Genomic DNA, 5,685 nt, shown 5'->3' on the forward strand with positions numbered 1-5,685 from the left:
CGACCCAGGCTCGGCCGATGAGGACTCTGCATTCTTCTTCAGGGAACGGCGATTGGCCAGGAACCCAGTCGTTCAGTCTGGGAATGGAGTCAGTGCAGAGAGAGCTGAGTCCCACGATGAAAGAGCACCTGAGCCCTTCTGGAGCACTGGGTTTTCTGCATCGGGCTGCGCTTGAAATGAGCCTGCTCTCGGGCTTATCAGTTAATTCTCCTTTAGATCATGTCATCTTGGGATTGGATTTTCTGGCATGTGTCCCTGGAAGAGTCCTACCTGATTTTATTACTCCAACCACTGTAATTATGACTTTTAACCCTAGAACTATAAAAACCTATGATGGCATAGCCTTGGTGGTGTGTGAAGCCAACAGCACCTGGGAGGGCTGCCTCCAGCAGTGGTCCCTTGGAGATGAGGTCCTGTTTTATTTTTAAGCTTTATTTTTCTTTATGATTGACACATACTAATTGTACACACTTACGGGGTACAGTGAGATGTTTCAATATGTGTATACTTTGCATATTTTTTTAATTTTAAAGATATGGGGTACAATTCAGTGTTAATTTATGCAAATGCTCATTATGCCGGCACCCTTGTTGATGAGGCATGCCCCCCAGCAGATCCCATTAATGCCAATCCCACCCTCCCCTGGCAATTTCCCACTATGACAATCCTTTTCTTATAGTATTACGATAATTGTTCAAGAGGAGGTCCTATTCTTGAATGCCTCTAAGATGAGAAGTGGGTGGAGCACGTAGCCACAAAAGGCTCGGGGGACCAGGGGAGGAACCCGCCTGATAAAACTCAGCAGCGCCCTACTCCGGCTCAGGGTACCTTCAGCCCAGTGTGCTTGCAGGAGGATGACTGTACCAAGGACCCAGTGACGAGAACTGAGTTGATTCACTTTAAAAAGCACACTTTTATATTTATGTTCACTGCCTTCCTCACTAAACGGTGAATTTGTCATAGATAGAATTTCTCATCTTCACAGACTTTGCAGCCAGAGACAGTCTTAGTGATCATCTAGGTCTGAGTTCCCCAAAGTAGTAAAGGGGTCGCCCTCATCAGAATTAGGAAGTGGGAGTGCAGGAGAGACATTGTAATGCAGACTCCTGGGCCTTACCCACACCCGCGGGATCAGAGTCTCAGGGTGGGCCTGGAATAGTAGTAGCGTCATGGCGTGGGTAGGCCAATCTCTCTTTTTTCTTTCAATTTGTAAATAGTTTTAAGACGTTGCATTTTCTACTTACAATACGGTGCTTATAAAGTACACATGTGCCATACTCTGTGGTTGAGAATGCCCAGTAATTGACTCTAGCAGCTCAACTTTAAAACTACCACCAAACTTGCTACAATTCGGGTCCTTCGACGTTTTCGCTGCGTGGAACGTTGCTTCATCTACACTTGGGCTGCCTTCAATGGGGGCCCCTGGAGGGAGGAGCTCCACCAGCAGGAATCCCCCAGGCACCCTGCGGGCATGCCACCCACACTCCAGGACAGCTTGACAACGACAGGGTTGCAGACTGTCTCCAGCTCCTGTTGCCAGTGCTCAAATTTGTCCTTCTCTGCAGACTGAGTCTCCTCAAGCGGGTTGATAATTTCATTCCACCTGTCCAGAATCCACTGTTCATCTTCATCATTGATCTTACCTTGACAGTTCTCATCTCCAACTTTCATGTTGAATGCAGAGGGTTCAAGTGAAGTTTTGGAAGACACCCTGTCCCTCTGCTTCTTATCTTCAGCTTTGTACTTCTCAGCTTCCTGGACCATACGCTCAATGTCTTCCTTGCTCAAACGACTCTTGTCATCAGTGATGGTCATCTTATTCTATTTTCCTGTGCTCTTATCCACAGCAGAGATGTCGCAGATGCCACTGGCATCATTATCGAGAGTGACTTCAATTTGAAGAACACCACAGGGTGCAGGGGTGTGCCTGTGAGCTCAAACGCGCCAGGCAGGTTGCTATCCTTGGTCATGGCGGCTCACCTTCATCAACCTGGGAGCACACCAGACCACCTAACAGAGTAGGCAGTGAAGGTCTGTGTCTTCTGGGTAGGAAAGGTACTATTGCACCCAATGAGGACAAGCATGACTCCACCAGCAGTTTCAACACTAAGGGAAAGAGGAGTGACAGCCAACAGCAGCGAGTCTTGCAGATTTTCAGATTTGTCTCCAGACAGGATGGTTGCCTGGACAGCCAACAACGGCCTCATCCGAAGTGATGCTCTTATTCAGTTCTTTTCCACTGAAGAAGTTTCGTAGAACTTTCTGCATCTTGAGAATACGAGCAGAACCACCAACCAGGATCCGATCACAGATTTGTGCTTATCTGGTTTGGCATCTCAGAGAGCTCTCTCTACGGGGTTCAGGGTGCCACGGAACAGGTCAGCATTTGATTCTTCAAACCAGGCATGGGTAATGGAGGCAAAGAAGTCGGTTTCCTCGTGGACAGAATCCATCTCAGTGCTGGTCTGGGTACTGGAAGAGAGAGTACGCTTAGCGCATTCACAAGCAAGACGGAGGTGCCAGCCAGCTCTCTTGTTCTCACTGATGTTCTTCCTATGCATATGTCTAAACTCAGCAATGAAATGGCTAACCATTTGGTTGTCAAAATCTTCTCTGCCTCGGTGGGTGATTCCAACTGTAGACTTGACTTCAGAGATTCCATCCTTAATAGTGAGAATTGGCATACCAAAAGTGCCACCTTCTAGGTCAGAAATCAGCACATTTCTTTCAGCTCCCTCCTTTCTGTCTAAGCCATGAGCAGTCACAGCAGCAGTTGGCACGTCGATAATTCTAAGCATGCTGAGGCCAGCAACAGTGCCAGAATCTTTGGTGCCTGGCGCTGAGGATCACTAAAGCAAGCTGGCACTGAAACCTCAGCATGGTGACAGTCTTCCTGAGGTAACTGTCTGTGATTTCCTGCATCTTTGTCAGAACAACAGGTAGCACCTCTCTGGATAGAAGCTTCTTGTCTCTCCTTGTGTTCTGCTCGGACTTGGGGCCTACTGCCTTGTTCACCACCATGAATGGCCAGTGCTTCATATCAGACTGGACAATAGCAACACCAAATCCATGTTCAATCAGACATTTGGCATCAAAAACACATCAGTGGGGTGCATTGCAACTTCTTTACAGCATCATCAATTAATTGTGCGGTATCAGTAAAGGCAACATAACTTGGAGTGGTTTGGCATCCCTGATCATTGGCAATGATCTCTACTCTTCTGTGCTGGAAAACCCCCACACAGGAGTAGGTGGTGCCAAGATCAATACCGACTGCGGGCCCCTTAGACATAACTGCTCCTGTGCGGCCCAAGCCAGGCTGCTAAGAACACACACAAATCTCAGGAGTTGCCGCTGCGCTCTCTGAGCCAATCTCTTTAAACCTGAGTTTCTGTGTCTATAAAATGGGGATAAAAACACTTGCCTCTTAAGTTTGTGGGGAGGATCAAAGGAAATGTCATAAGTAAAGTGTCTAACACGGTGCCTGGCATAAAAATGGCTTCTGAGTTGAGTTACGTAATCAAGGCTGTCCCTTGCCTCCAGGGAGAGGCCTGCCTAGGGGACCAGAACAACACACTTGCTACGCTTCAAGGTGTCCGTGGGTGCAGCAGCTTACATGTGATAACATTCAACAGGCTGGTGGGATGTTTCTGTGCCAGGTATGGCTCTAAGCACTTGGCTGACATTGACTAATTACATCCTCATTACAGTCCCACGAGATAGATGCTTTTGCTAAAGGCCTCGTTTTCAGATGAGAAAACTGAGGCACAGAGCAGTTAAATAGCACACCCAAAGGTAGAGCTTCCAGGTGGCAGAGGTGGGATATGAACCTAGGCAGTCTGGCTCCAGAGAATTTAAAGAATCTGCAACCGTAAGCTTGTCCTAAAATAGGAAAAGAGGGACCCCACATCCCAGAGTGTCCTCCGCTCTTGATGAAAGTCCGCTCCTCCGCCCCAGAAAAAGAGTTGAAGAATGAGATCCCAGGTGAACTGCAGATCCCGACAGAGTCCCTTCTCAAGCTCTCGCTGGGAGCACTCTTAGATGGAAGCACTGGACCTGGGGCAGGAGGGCACCTTCTGGGGAGGGCAGTCCAGGCAGCGACCTGGTGGCTCCCAGCGTAGGGCATTTATTCCAGATGCTGGGGCTGACTTCGGCTCTGGAGCCTTCACACAGCCCAGTCCCTCTGCCCGGAACTCCCCCTTGGCTTCTTCTGGTCCATTATCTTTCGAGTCCAATCCTTGTCATCCTCAGAGAGGACTTCTCCAAGTATTCCATTCAGAAAAAACGTCCTGCCTCACTCCCACTCTCGAGCATTCTCTGTATCAGCCGACTCTTTATTTTCTATCAGTACTTGCCATATTGGGGGTGATTTTCTGTCTCTGTTCTTTGTCTTTCAGTCCTTCGTATGGCCCATGGTGGGCAGGAACCGGGCCTGTCTTCCTCACTGCTGTCACATCCAGGGCCCAACGGTCATCAAGGCCTGGCCTGTAACTGTCAGCCCTTGCTGAGCGCATGGGTGTGTGTGTTGAAAAACGCGAACGAGCCGAGCTCGGTGGCTCAGCCTGTAATCCCGCGCCTTTGGGAGGCTGAGGTGAGTGAATTGCCTGAGCCCGCGGGTTCGAGACCCGCCTGGGCAGTGAGACCTCATCTCTACAATTAAATTAAAAAATCAGCTGGGCGTGGTAGCGCGCACCTGTAATTCCGGCTACTCGGAAGGCTGAGGCGGAAGGATCGCCGGAGCCCAGCAGGTCAAGGCTGTGGTAAACGGGAGCGGCCACTGCACTCCAGTCTGGGCGACAGAGTGAGACTCCAACTCAAAAAAAAAAAAAAAGAAAGAAAAAGAAAAACGCGAATGGATTGCACTGGCCTCTCCCTCTCCTGGCCATGAGGACACCTCCTCCTGAGCACCTCACCCCATGCCCTTCCCTTGGAAGGAAATCACCAAGCTAAGGCAAGGGACAGGTTGCCTTCAGGGACTGACCATCAGTGTCCTCAGCAGGGGACTTCTGCCCCACCTTAGCCCTAGTCTCTGTCACAAGGCACTCACATCTCTGGGGAGGAAGCCTCTTTAAACCAATCCATTGAATGACACACGAGGTTCAAACAAATTAATCCACAGCTGAGATCACAGCTGGAGATGAGACAGAACAGAAAGAAGGCACCAGGGCTCCATCCACCATCTCAGCTGTGGACAATCCATAGTCCTGTTGACCTTGGCGAGAGGAACGCTGGAACACAGTTGGGGGGGAGTGACTGTGTGGTTGATGTGTCCTCCCCCCGGCCCCCCAGGAGCCCTGGGAAGGTCACACCGACAGCTGGGATGACTTCAAAGCAGCAAACAGTGCATTTCAGTGAGAAAGCCAGGCTTCCACGATCATTAAAACAGCAGAATCTCCCAGAAGGCAGTGCTAGAGATGAAATGCCATGCATGGGCCAAGTCATCAGAGCACCTCTGGAGCAGGAATTTCCAGCTTGACAGAAACCGTCCACTTAGTACTCAAAGAGAAAAGAACACAATCCCAATTTCTTGGACTTACGTTGTTTCTGACACTTGGAACTAATTAGTCAACTCAACAGTTGCTCTGAAATTCATTCAACATCTTTTAGCTCTGTGACCCAGGGCAAGCTGCTTGACCCCTTTGGGTCCTTGTAGTCTTCTGCAGGCTGGAAATAATCATAGTGCTG

At 49.4% G+C, this 5,685-nt stretch overlaps 1 pseudogene; it reads right to left on the reverse strand.

Annotated features, from left to right (window-relative positions):
• Positions 1 to 1,392: 1,392 nt before the first annotated feature.
• Positions 1,393 to 3,292, reverse strand: LOC103256626 (annotated as a pseudogene).
• Positions 3,293 to 5,685: the final 2,393 nt, after the last annotated feature.

The sequence above is a fragment of the Carlito syrichta genome, unplaced genomic scaffold, assembly GCF_000164805.1.
Source record: "Carlito syrichta isolate Samal-C Ts95f unplaced genomic scaffold, Tarsius_syrichta-2.0.1 Scaffold78750, whole genome shotgun sequence".
Taxonomy (NCBI): Eukaryota; Metazoa; Chordata; class Mammalia; order Primates; family Tarsiidae; genus Carlito; species Carlito syrichta.